We start from the raw sequence: 15,243 nt of genomic DNA, 5'->3' as shown, positions 1-15,243 counted from the left end.
GCCGACCGCTGCTGCACTGCTGTGAGGTCTGTCTGTTTGGCAGCTCACTAGCGACCATTTAGCAATGCACCAGCGATCCTTACCGGGACGTATCGTTGTCGTATCGCTAAATGTAACGGGACCTTAATAGCCCTGCTTACGCAGGAGGGCCGCGATTATTGATGTGCACTGAATGATATATTATTTTATTTATTTATTTATGATCTGTAGTAGATTGTCCAAGGCGCATAAGATTCCATTGGTCTTGGTAGCATGAGTCCTGTTTACACAAGACAATGTGCTGCCGAGAACAATCACCTGTGAAACCCAAAAGATCATTTCACCCTACAAAAAAGTGTTTTGTTCATTCTCCATGCTGTGCAATGCAATACTTTAAACTAGCAATCAGAGTAATAAAAGTTAAAGTCTCATGGAAGGATTAAGTAAAAAAGTAAAAATTGGAATGACCCACACTATAAAACTGTCTCACTATTTAACCCCTTCAGTGGACACCTTAAAGAAAAAAAGTGTCAAAAAACATACTTTTTCATCATATTGCCAAACAAAAAGAGGAAAAAAAAACTGATAAAAAAGTTGAATAGAAATAAAAATGGTGTAGCTGAAAACATCTTGTCCCACAAAAAAACAAGCCCCCATACAGCGTCATCAGTAGAGAAATAAAGAAGCAATTGCGCTCAGAATACAATGATGCAAGAACAATTATTTTTTCTGTAAAATAGTTTTTATTGTGTAAAAGCGCTAAAACATAAAAACATGATATATCTCTGTTATCACACTGACCCGAAGAATAAAGCTGTCTAATCACTTTTACTACATTGTGAATAGCATAAAAAATCCTTTAATTACTGTTTTTTGTTCATTCTGTCTCTAAAAAATCAGAATAGAAAGCAATCAAAAAATGTAACGTGCCCAAAAATGGTAATAATAAAAACATCAACTCGTCAAGAAAAAAAAACAAGCCCTCACATGACTCTGTCAGAAGAAATATAGAAAAATTCAAACTCTGAAAATATCTAAAAAAGTGCGTTTTTCAGTGTGTGTGATAGCAGTCAAACATAAAAAAACAACAAAAATGTGGCATCGCTGTAATCGCACTGACTCAGAGAATAGTCATTTAATTACTAATGCTGAACGAGGAATGGTGTAACAAATAAATATAACCAATTCTTCACCTACTGTTGATTTGTTCATTCTGCCTCCCAAAGATCGCAGCAAGGCTTGGTACAGATTTATCCTGCTCTCCATGCTGAGTGCTTTCACCGGGGTTTCCGTATAAATCTCTAAAATACATGATTCACACGAAACCCCCGGCAGAAAATTCCCTATAATGAGGCAGATGAAGGCACTGTGGACTCTGTCTGGGCTATGATCCAGCGGTGTCCAAATTTGTAAGCATGCATAAAAGCATGGTTGGTCACAGTTTTGTGCACCTCTGGAAAGAAAAACATCACTGAACAGAAGCCAGATGGAGTCCAGAGTAACTCTGCAGTCTCATTATAGTAAGTGTATCCCTCAGAAGATTCATCTGAATCACATAATTTGAAGATTTAGATGGAAACACTGATGTGGATGCTCAGTGTAGAGCACAGGAATAATGTGATGTAAAATGTTATGTAAAATGTTCCCAATGAAAGCTTCAGCTCAATACACAAAAAAAGCAAATCCTCACTCAGGTCAATCATCTACAATGGATATATAGGGGGCTTCCAAGTTACTAGAAGCATAAAAGTTCTGGAAAAGTGCTATTGCTCCTCACCCACCAAAAGAAATCCAGCGAATTCTGTGCTCCAAAATCTAAATGCCCCCTCCTTTCTAATCCCACTCAGTGCTCCTAAATCACATTTAACGTCCACATGTTTGGCATTTCTGTAGCGATGAGAGCCAGATTAATTTATGAGTTCATGTCTCTAGAAGCACAAACTGGGCACAATATAAGGGCACTACAATGGCAGATTTGCAATTTTCATTCAGCAACATTCACTACTGTTTGTTTCTGGAAAGCACCCACAGAGTCAAAATCATCACTACACCTGCAAATAAATTCTCAGGATGAGGTAACATGACAGCCGTCTGCGAATCTGGGCTGCAGTAGGAACAGCACCCCGAGACCCTTAACCCCTATACAGAGATCTGGAATTTTAGCAAGGCCCAGGGGGTAGCTGTCTGGAGGAGCAGTGGACCAGAGCAGGACGGCCGCCAAGGGGTTAAAACTAAAACCCGTAATCGTGGTCAGGAGGCAGGAGTCGGAGGCCGGAGGGCAGCAGAGGTGCAAAATAAGCAGGCAGAAGAAGAGTCAAAGTCCAGGCCAAGGTCAGTAGAACCAGAAGGGCAGCAAAGGTAAGGAATCCAAGCGAAGGTCAGCGTAAAAAAATCGGAAGAGAGGCAGAGGTACAAAAACGGCAGGCAATAGAATGGTCAGAAATCCAGGCTGAGGTCAGAGTTAACTATAGCAATTCACACAGTAGCACGCAGTGGAACCAAGAATATATCCGGCGGCTTGCAAGTCCCAAGGTATTTGAGAGATCAGGTCATCCCTCACAGGTTCCCGGACTGATGATGTAATTAGGACCGCCCCCAGGACCAGGCCAGATGGTGATGCAGTAAGCCCTACATGACTGACAGAGGGGCGGAGCCTGCGCCCACCAGATGCCTGCGCAGGAGCCACTTCTCTGTCACCAGCCTCACCCAGGGGCGAACCACAGTGCCTCCCAGTGGCCGAGGGAGGAACAGCCGTCCCCGAGTCCAACGGCGACGCGACGGTCCGATGCCTCCTAGTGGCCGAGACCAGAACAGCAGGCCCCAAGTCTGGCGGCGACGTGTCAGCCTCCTAGTGGCTGAAGCCGGACCAGCAGGCCCCGAGTCTGGCGGCGACGTGCCAGTCCAGCCCCTCCTAGTGGCCGAAGCCGGAACAGCAGGCCCTGAGTCTGACAGCGACGTGACAGGTAATTTCCAAATTAAGTCACTTGAGGGTAGATTCTGCTCTTCTGGCACTTAAGGGCTCTGAATATGGAGTCTGCATACTATTCTACCATAATTTGTTCTCCAAGAGTCAAATAGCACTCCTTCCTTCTTGAGTCTCTCTGTGTGGATAAGCAGTACTGTGCAGCAGCATATGGGGTATTTCTATGCTCAGCAGATATTGTGGTGCACATTTTGGTGCCTTTTTTACCCATTTCCCCTTATAAATATATAAAATCTGAGCCTAAAACAAAAATGTTTGTGGTAAAAATGTAGTTATTTTTCTTCACCACCCAATGGTATAAAATTCTCTGACACACCCGTGGTGTCATTATGATTACTGCAGCCTTAGATTAATTAATTGAAATATGTAGTTTGTAAAATAGGGTCACTTATGGGGGGGATTCTACTGTTCTGGCACCTAATGGGCTCTTCTAGTGGGTCATGGCACCCGAAAACCATAACAGAAATATCTCCACCATAATATGGCATTCCTTCCCTTTACAATGTGCCTCAAAAAATCGTTTTTGACCACATATGGAGTATTGGTTTACTCAGGAGAAAGCATGTAACAAATTATAAGGTCTATTTTTTCCTATTATTCCTTTTGAAAATTGAAAGCATGGGGCCAAAGCAACATTTTAGTGGAAAAATTGGTAATTTTCCATTGATGCACAATGTTATAAAATTCTCTGAAACTCCTAAGGGATAAAAGTGGTCACTACACTCAAAGATGAATTCTTCAAGAAGTGTAGTTTCCAAAACGAGTTCTCTTGTGGGGTTTCTGCTGTTTTGGAATGTCAAGTGCTCTTCAAATATCACAAGGCACTGTATATTTCCAGCTAAATTTGCGCTCCTAAAGTCAAATTGTGCTCCTTCCCTTCCAAGCCCTACCATGTACTCAAACAATAGTTTTCCTTCACGTATGGGGAATCAGTGTACTATTGCACAACTAATTGTATGGTTCATGTTCTCCTATTACCTTTGTAAAAATGAAATATTTGGGGTTGAAGCAACATTTTTGAGAAAAATATTCTTTCATTTTCACAACATAACGTTTAAAATTCTATGAAGCACCTGTGGTCTCAAGGTGCTACCCACACCTATAAATAAGTTCTTGGAGAGGTGTGATTTCTAAAATGGAATGACTTTTGGGGGTTTTCCACTGTTTAGACACTTCGGGAGCTATGCAAAAGCGCCATGGCGTCCGCTATCGATTCCAGCCAATTTTGTGCTCAAAAAGTCAAATGGTGCTCCTTCTCTTCCAAGACCTGCCATGTGCCTAAACAGTTGTTTTACACTACATATGGGGTATCAGTGTCTTCAGGAGAAATTACACAACAAATTTTGGCATCCATTTTCTTCTATTATACCCTTTTGAAAATGCTAAATTTTGGGCTAAAGCAATATCTTTGTGGGTAAAGGTAACAGTTTCATTTTTTCTCCTTCCACATTGCTGTAATTCTAGTAAATCCCCTAAAGGGTTACTAAACTTCTTGAATGTAGTTTTGAGCACTTTGAGGGAAGTAGTTTTTGAAACATCATCACTCTTGGGTATTTTTTGTCACATAGACACCTCAAAGTTACTTCAAATGGGATATGGTCCCTTTATAAAATTGTTTTCTAAATTTTGTTGGGAAAATGAGAAATTGCTGATAAACTTTTAACCCTTCTAACCTCCTAACAAAAAAAAAATGTTTCAAATATGATGCTGATATGAAGCAGACATGTGGTAAATGTTATTGACTATTTTTGTGTGGAATAACTATCTCGTTTAAGGGCATACAAATTCAGTGTTTGAAATGTGCAACATTTTCACATTTTATTGTGATATCATCACTAGAACACTGCTGGAAAAAGCCGAAGACTGTCGAGTGCAGATGCGGCCGGGAGACAGCAGGACGGGAGGACGCGTCGCTGGACGGGAGGACGTGTCGCTGAACAGGTAAGTATAATTACAATGGCCCATATCTGTAAAGTTCAAGTTAGTTGTTCGGACGCAAGTTCGTGTCATCTCCGACCTTGAACTTGAACTTTATAAAAAAACTCGGGTGAACTCGCCGATCTCGAACATCGAGGGGTTCACTCATCACTATCAACGAAGTCTTTAAGCTTGGATCTCAGCTGATCTTCAATTCTGAGATTTCGAAAAAACTGTCAGATAACCTGGAACTCCCAAGTTTGCACTATGGTTAGGGAACTCTATAGAATGGATTAACATCTTCTAGGAATTTGTTGGTGAGTCATTGATCTCACTTGTTGTCACCTATGCTAGATTTTGATATGTCTATAAGATGTCGTAGACAATTCGACTGGATTTCTAATTTAAAGTGAACCTGTCACCCCCCCAGGCATTTTTAAGTAAAAGAGCCACCTTGTGCAGCACTAATGCTGCATTCTGTCAAGGTGGCTCTGTTACTTAGCTTCCCTTCCACCGCTGAAATAATTGTTTATAAAATTGTTCAAAAATACCTGAAATTTGACAGGGGGACAGGTCTTTCCCCCTCTGACAGACCCCTCGCATCCGTCACTTATTTCGTAATTGGCGCCGCCTCCTCAGTTTTCTTTTGAAATGCGGCGCCTGTACTGCACTATATCTTCTTGGGCATGTGCAGTCAGCGCTGCCCGTGCTTTCAGATCACATCCTGGCCTTCATATCACGTGGCCACAGATCCCGCCCCACAGTCGCTTATGAGTTATTCACTGTGCGGGGCTTGGAATCTCGGGCATGCGCAGTAGTTATCTGCGGCTCTCATGCCCAAGATTCCCAAACCTGCAGTGTGAATAAATCATAAGCGACTGCGGGGCGGGATCTGTTTCTGCTAGTGTTGAGCGATACCATCCGATATCGTGAAGTATCGGATCGGATTGGATCGGACCGATACCCAAAAAGTATCGGGTATCGCCAATTCCGATACCGGAAACCCATGCAAGTCAATGGGGCACAAATATCGGAAATAAAAAAAACCCTTTCTTTACTTGCACATCCAGTTCGGGAGGGGGGAAGAGTGTGGGCGGACACTGTGCGTGTCTGTGTGTGCAGGCAGGGTCTGTACGAGCCTCTCGGGGGTCTCTGCAGGCCTGCTGGGGGTCTGTGCAGGCTGCCGGGGGTCTGTGCGGGCCTGCCGAGGGTCTGAGCCGGGCCTGCCGGGGGTCTGTGCGGGCTGCCGGGGGTTTGTGCGGGCTGATTGGGGGTCTGTGCAGGCCTGCCGGGGGTCTGTGCGGGCAGCCGGGGGTCTGTGTTGGCCTGCCAGGGGTTGTGTGTGTGTGTGTGCAGGCATCGTCCAATGGGACTACAAGTCCCATCGGGCTATGCCTGCTACAATGACAGTGATTGACACATTAGCCAATGATGGGACAGTAGTAGTCCCATCATCCGGCTAATGTGTTGAATGTAAAAAAAAAAAAAACATACATACTACATACATACTTCATACATACTACATATGTACTACATTCATACAACATACATACATACATACTACATACATACTACATATATACTTCATTCATACAACATACTGTAAGGATTCGACTCGCTTAGGTGCAGCGGGAGACAAACATGAGGCACGTTCCTTTAAAATTTCACCGGGTTTATTACTCCATAAACCATAGACAGCACATAAACAGTCCTTAGCTGGGCTGTGTTCCCTCAGGTCCTGTGCACACAGGCCAGGGCAATGTCCAGAGCAGCGCTCTATCTGCAGCCGCAGACACCGGAAGGCTTCTCCTTCCTTGGAACCCAGATCACTTTCTGTAGTGTCCCACCTGGACACATGGAAGTCTGTCCACACTCTGACAGACTCCCTCACACTCTCTCACATGTGCTAAACACCTTAATTACATAGGCCTGAAACCACACCCATAGGTGAGGTATGGATCACATGAGCTGGTCACATGGTCAGGACCTCACCACAGGTCCTGAACATACACATATCTTCAGGCAAAACGGAGTACAGTCCGCACCCAATGCACTAAATGACATCTTTAGTGCTCATGTACACTATAGGCAAAATACTCCGGGTTGCATCGCAGGGAGCATCCCTCCATGTGACATACTGTATCTCCCATTAACCACGCGATCACCTGTCACACCACAATACATACATACTACATACATACTACATATATACTACATTCATACAACATACATACATACATACATACATACTACATGCATACTACATTCATACAACATACATACATACTACATACATACTTCATATATACAACATTCATACAACATACATACTACATATATACTACATTCATACAACATACATACATACTACATATATACTACATTCATACAACATACATACTACATATATACTACATTCATACAACATACATACATACTACATACATACTACATATATACTACATTCAAACAACATACATACATACTATATACTACATACATACTTCATATATATTACATCCATACAACATACATACTATATATATACTACATTCATACAACATACATACATACTATATACTACATACAGTTGTGGCCAAAAGTATTGACACCCCTGCAATTCTGTCAGATAATACTCAGTTTCTTCCTGAAAATGATTGCAAACACAAATTCTTTGGTATTATTATCTTCATTTAATTTGTCTTAAATTAAAAAACACAAAAAGAATTGTCCTAAAGCCAAACTGGATATAATTCCACACCAAACATAAAAAGAGGGTGGACAAAAGTATTGGCACTGTTCGAAAAATCATGTGATGCTTCTCTAATTTGTGTAATTAACAGCACCTGTAACTTACCTGTGGCACCTAACAGGTGTTGGAAATAACTAAATCACACTTGCAGCCAGTTGACATGGATTAAAGTTGACTCAACCTCTGTCCTGTGTCCTTGTGTGTACCACATTGAGCATGGAGAAAAGAAAGAAGACCAAAGAACTGTCTGAGGACTTGAGAATCCAAATTGTGAGGAAGCATGAGCAATCTCAAGGCTACAAGTCCATCTCCAAAGACCTGAATGTTCCTGTGTCTACCGTGCGCAGTGTCATCAAGAAGTTTAAAGCCCATGGCACTGTGGCTAACCTCCATAGATGTGGACGGAAAAGAAAAATTGACAAGAGATTTCAACGCAAGATTGTGTGGATGTTGGATAAAGAACCTTGACTAACATCCAAACAAGTTCAAGCTGTCCTGCAGTCCGAGGGTACAACAGTGTCAACCCATACTATCTGTCGGTGTCTGAATGAAAAGGGACTGTATGGTAGGAGACCTAGGAAGACCCCACTACTTACCCCGAGACATAGAAAAGCCAGGCTGGAGTTTGCCAAAACTTACCTGAAAAAGCCTAAAACGTTTTGGAAGAATGTTCTCTGGTCAGATGAGACAAAATTAGAGCTTTTTGGGCAAAGGCATCAACATAGAGTTTACAGGAGAAAAAAAGAGGCTTTCAAAGAAAAGAACATGGTCCCTACAGTCAAACATGGCGGAGGTTCCCTGATGTTTTGGGGTTGCTTTGCTGCCTCTGGCACTGGACTGCTTGACTGTGTGCATGGCATTATGAAGTCTGAAGACTACCAACAAATTTTGCAACATAATGTAGGGCCTAGTGTGAGAAAGCTGGGTCTCCCTCAGAGGTCATGGGTCTTCCAGCAGGACAATGACCCAAAACACACTTCAAAAAGCACTAGAAAATGGTTTGAGAGAAAGCACTGGAGACTTCTAAGGTGGCCAGCAATGAGTCCAGACCTGAATCCCATAGAACACCTGTGGAGAGATCTAAAAATGGCAGTTTGGAGAAGGCACCCATCAAATATCAGGGACCTGGAGCAGTTTGCCAAAGAAGAATGGTCTAAAATTCCAGCAGAGCATTGTAAGAAACTCATTGATGGTTACCGGAAGCGGTTGGTCGCAGTTATTTTGGCTAAAGGTTGTGCAACCAAGTATTAGGCTGAGGGTGCCAATACTTTTGTCTTGCCCATTTTTGGAGTTTTGTGTGAAATGATCAATGTTTTGCTTTTTGCTTCATTCTCTTTTGTGTTTTTTCATTTAAGACAAATTGAATGAAGGTAATAAAACCAAAGAATTTGTGTTTGCAATCATTTTCAGGAAGAAACTGATTATTATCTAACAGAATTGCAGGGGTGTCAATACTTTTGGCCACAACTGTACATACCTCATATATACAACAATCATACAACATACATACATACTACATACATACTACATTCATACAACATACATGCATACATACTACATATATACTACATTCATACAACATACATATATACTACATTCATACAACATACATACTACATACATACTACATATATACTACATTCATACAACATACATACATACGACATACTACATACATACTTCATATATATTACATCCATACAACATACATACTACATGCATACTACATATATACTACATTCATACAACATACATACATACATACTACATACTACATATATACTACATTCATACAACATACATACATAGTACATACTACATACTGTACATACTACATACATACAACATACATAAAACATGCTACAGACATACTACATACATACTACATACAATACATTCATACAATATATACATATGGACATAGAGTACATACTCACTATCACTTGTCACTTTGATCCCCGAAGCCAGTGTCATCTGTAAAAAAATCTTAAAATAACAAACAAGCAATATACTCCCTGATCTGCAGAAATCCACGAGTGTCCCACGACGATCTCCCGTGGAGAACAGCAGCATCAGCTGATGCGACTGCTCTCTAGGGGCCCCAGGAATACAATGACGGGAGGTGGGTATCCTTCCGCACTCTATTCCTCAGCCACTGTAAAAAAAATAGTCCCTAGTCTCACTTTTGGCATTGCTGTGTGAGAAAGTTCCCATGCAGCTTTTGCCATAAAGTGAGACCAGTGAAGTATAGTAACCTCTCAATGATGCACTGCAGGAGATCGTCGTAGGACACTCTTGGATTTCTGCGGATCAGGGAGTATATCGGTTGTTTGTTATTTTAATATTTTTTACAGTGACATGACACTGGCTTCGGGGATCAAAGTGACAAGTGATGGTGAGTATGTACTCTATGTTATATGTACTGTATGTCTATATGTATGTATTGTATGAATGTATTGTATGTAGTATGTATGCAGTATGTATGTTGTATGTATGTAGCATGTTGTATGTATGTTGTATGTATCTAGTATGTATGTAGTATGCATGTTGTATGTATGTAGCATGTTGTATGTATGTAGTAAGTATGTAGTATGTTTGTATGTTGTATGAATGTAGTATATATGTATGTATTATGTAGTATGTATGCTGTATCAATGTAGTATATATGTAGTATGTATGTAGTATGTAGTATGTATGTATGTTGTATGAATGTAGTATATATAGTATGTATGTATTATGTAGTATGTATGCTGTATGAATGTTGTATGTATGTAGTATGTATGTAGTATGTATGTTGTCTGAACGTAGTATATATGTAGTATGTATGTAGTATTTAGTATGTATGTATGTTGAATGAATGTAGTATATATGTGGTATGTATGCAGTATGTACTATGTATGCTGTATGAATGTAGTATATATGTAGTATGTATGTATTATGTAGTATGTATGCTGTATGAATGTAGTATATATGTAGTATGTATGTATGTTGTATGAATGTAGTATATATGTAGTATGTATGTATTATGTAGTATGTATGCTGTATGAATGTAGTATATATGTAGTATGTATGTAGTATGTATGCTGTATGAATGTAGTATATATGTAGTATGTATGTACTATGTAGCATGTATGTATGTTGTATGAATGTAGTATATATGTAGTATGTATGTATTCTGTAGTGTGATTGCTGTAAGAATGTTGTATATATGTAGTATGTATGTAGTATGTATGTTGTATGAATGTAGTATATATGTAGTATGTATGTAGTATGTATGTTGTATGAATGTAGTATATATGAAGTATGTATGTAGTATGTATGCTGTATGAATGTAGTATATATGTAGTATGTATGTATGTATGTTGTATGAATGTAGTATATATGTAGTATGTATGTAGTATGCAGTATGTATGTATGCTGTATGAATGTAGTATATATGTAGTATGTATGTAGTATGTATGTTTGTTTTTTTTACATTCAACACATTAGCCGGATGATGGGACTACTACTGTCCCATCATTGGCTAATGTGTCAATCACTGTCATTGTAGCAGGCATAGCCCAATGGGACTTGTCCCATTGGACGATGCCTGCACACACACACAACCCCTGGCAGGCCCGCACAGACCCCCGGCAGGCAGCACAGACCCCTGGCAGGCCCGCGCAGACCCCCGGCAGCCCGCACAGACCCCTGGCAGGCCCGCACAGACCCCTGGCAGGCCCGCACAGACCCCCGGCAGGCCCGTACAGACCCCCGGCAGCCCGCACAGACCCCCAGCAGGCCCGCACAGACCCCCGGCAGGCCCAGACAGACCCCCGGCAGCCCGCACAGACCCCCAGCAGCCCGCACAAACCCCCGGCAGCCTGCACAGACCCCCGGCAGGCCCGCACAGACCCCCGGCAGGCCCGTACAGGCCCCTGCAGTGTCCGCCCACGCACCGCCCACACTCTTCCCCCCTCCCGAACTGGATGTGCAAGTAAAGAAAAGGGTTTTTTTTAATTCCGATATTTGTGCCCCATTGACTTGCATGGGTTTCCGGTATCGGATTCGGCGATACCCAATACTTTTTGGGTATCGGTCTGATCCAATCCAATCCGATACTTCACGATGTCAATCACTGTCATTGTAGCAGGCATAGCCCGATGGGACTTGTAGTCCCATCGGACGATGCCTGCACACACACACAACCCCCGGCAGGCCCGCACAGACCCCCGGCAGGCCCGCACAGACCCCCGGCAGGCCCGTACAGACCCCCGGCAGCCCGCACAGAACCCCGCCAGGCCCACACAGACCCCCGGCAGGCCCGCACAGACCCCCGGCAGTCCGCACAGACCCCCGGCAGCCCGCACAGACCCCCGGCAGGCCCGCACAGACCGCGCATCATGATGCGCATAGACCGCGCATCATGATGACACCATTTCAGCAGCCAATCACAGCCACAACACTGGCTCATTGCATTATGGGAACTTCCGATTCCGGTATTCCATATTGTTAAAATATCGGTACTCGGTATCGGAATTCCGATACAGCGAATATCGGCCGATACCCGATATTTGCAGTATCGGAATGCTCGACACTAGTGGCCGCACGATATGAAGGCAGGCCGGGATGTGATCTGAGCACAGGCACGTCGGGCAGCGCTGACTGCGCATGCCCAAGAAGATATAGTACAGCGCAGGTGCCGCATTTCAAAAGAAAACTGAGGAGGCGGCGCCAAGTACGAAATGAGTGACAGATGCGAGGCGTCTTTCAGAAGAGGAAAGACCTGCCCCCCTGTCAAATTTCAGGTATTTTTGAACAATTTTATAAACGATTATTTCGGCGGTGGAAGGGAAGCTAAGTAACAGAGACACCTTGACAGAATGCAGCATTAGTGCTGCACAAGGAGGCTCTTTTACTTAAAAACGCCTGGGGGGGTGACAGGTTCCCTTTAACTTATTACATGGAATCTTTCAGTAATGTCAACCCTCTATCTATATGGGCATGGAGGTCATATATATAGACCATAGTGTGGTCTACTGAACTGCGATAAGACGTGTACCACTGAAATATGTGAAATTTAAACTGCATTACCTCTGTATAGACTATACATATAAAGTGAAGATACTTGGCCAATTCATGTGTGACCACCAGCCGTGACTAGGCTACCTTTCTGCGGAAAGAATCTATTTCTTTCAGATATGCCAGAATAATCAATGGGGTCCCCACTTCCATATACATCAATTGTGAAATGGATCTGTTTTGCACATTAAATCTATTTGCCTGTTCCTCAATACAGAACAAATAAAAATAATATTTGTTTGAAAATGTCAACATGGCCTAAAAGTATTATCGCTATATCGTTACTCAACAGAATCCAAATAATGCTGACGGGCCATAAACAAATGTTACCGACATATCCATTAGTGACTCAATTCTGATCAAGGGGTTTTCTCATCACATAGACAAAATTGCAAACTGTAATTTACCTCTTATTAAAAATCCTCTGTTTTCAAGAACAGAGAGGATTTTTAATTCCATCATTTACAGCTCGTTGCTTAGGTTAATGGAAACCCCTGCAGTCTATCAGAGGTGGCCATTTTCCTGTGAAAGTACCTTAGCTTGGAATCACTGCTCAGACGCTGACTTGATTACTGGATTTAGTCAGCTCCAGTGAAAGCTGCCTCTGCTTGCAACATTAGAGAGCTCAAAGTTCAGACGAGCAGCGCAAACATGTGTCTATTCCAGAGTGTGAACCATCAGGAGCATTCTGCCCTCCATAAATCAGGAAAAATGGAGCTGAGAAGTAATGTGTTCCTAAAGAACCAAAATAAGAATAATATTTTAACAAGAAACACTATATTAAGACTGATATTACCTCTATATAGTGGTAAATATCAGTTCTACATCCATACAGTGGCATGTAAAAGTTCGGGCACCCCTGGTCAAAATTATTGTAATTGTTTACAATTAAGCAAGTTGAAGACAAAATGATCTCTAAAAGGCCTAAAGTTACTGGTGACACAATTGCTTTGTATTTTAGATTCATCTTTTACATTTTAAAAATTCCAAAAAGGAAAATGGGACAATGCAAAAGTTGGAGATTTGTGTGCTCAGATAACTTTGACCAAAGTCATGCAGGTGATGCAAATTTCCCAGATTTATAAAAACCTAGCCTCCTCTAACCTTGTGCCAAAAAAAGCATCCATGGGTTCTTGTAAGCAGCTGCCTTGCACTCTGAAAATAAAAATGTTGGAGGACCACAAAGCAGGAGAAGGCTATAAGAAGATAGCAAAGCGTTTACAAGTTGCCCTTTCCTCAGTTCAAAATGTAATTAAGAAATGGCAGTTAACAGGAACAGTGGAGGTCAAGATAATGTCTGGAGGACCAAGCAAAATTTCAGTGAGAGCTGCTCGTAGGATTGCTAGAAAGGCAAATCAGAACTCCTCCATGACTGCAAAAACCCTTCAGAACGAGTTATCAGACTCTGGAGTTGTGTTAAATTGTTCTGCTGTTCAGAGATATCTGCACAAATATGGCCTTCATGGAAGAGCCATCAGAAGAAAACCTCTCCTGCATCCTCACCATAAAATTCAGCGTCACAAGTATGCAAAAAAAATATATAAAATCCTGATGCATTTTGGAAACAAGTCCTGTGGACCAATAAGGTTAGAATAGACCTCTTTTTGGCCATAATGATTAAAGGTATGTGTGGAGAAAAAAGGACACAGAATTTCAGGAAAAGAACATCTCGCCAACCATTAAGCATGGGGGTGGATCAAACATGCTTTGGGGTTGTATTGCAGCAAATGGCATGGGGATCATTTCATAGGTAGAGGGAAGAATGGATTCAATGAAATTTCAACAAATTCTTGATTCAAACATATCATCTGTAAAAAGATGAAATTGAAGAGGATGGCTTCTACAAATGTATAATAATTCTAAACAATCACAATAGACTACCTCAAAAGTTGCAAGCTGAAGGTTTCACAATGGCCCTCACAGTCTCCTAATCTGAACATCATTGAAAATCTGTGGCTAGACCTCAAAATAGCATTGTATGCAAGATGACCCAGGAATCTCATAGAACTGGAAGAATTTTCCAAGGAAGAATGAATGTAAATCCCTTAAACAAGAATTGAAAGACTATTGGCTGGCTACAAAAAGCTTTTACAAGCTGTGATACTTTCAAAAGGGGGTACTGCTAGAATCTAACCATGCAGGGTGAGTAAACTTTTGCATCGGCCCATTTTCTTTTTTGTAATTTTTAAAATGTATAAGTTGAATATATATATATATTTGGCCTAAAATACAAAGGAAATTTGTCATGTTCAACTTTAAGCCTTTTACAGATAATTTCATCTTCAACTTGCTGAACTGTTCACAATAACAGTAATTTTGACCAGGGGTGCCCAAACTTTTACATGCCACTGTAAATTTATATATGTTGTACAGATAACTCCAGTGACTCGCCATTGACATTCTTGCTCATCTTAGTCATTCACTTTCCCATTTCTTTTCCCATCGGCTCAGACCACCATTACTATTTCTTCCATGTATCACTCATCTTTGCAGAATGTAACACACAGATATCTTTGGGTTATCACTTTTTTTTAGCACTCACGTCATATTC

Source organism: Dendrobates tinctorius, unplaced genomic scaffold (assembly GCF_039654945.1).
Source record: "Dendrobates tinctorius isolate UK_male_01 unplaced genomic scaffold, ASM3965494v1 ptg000163l, whole genome shotgun sequence".
Classification (NCBI taxonomy): domain Eukaryota; kingdom Metazoa; phylum Chordata; class Amphibia; order Anura; family Dendrobatidae; genus Dendrobates; species Dendrobates tinctorius.
This window is presented reverse-complemented; position numbering follows the sequence as displayed.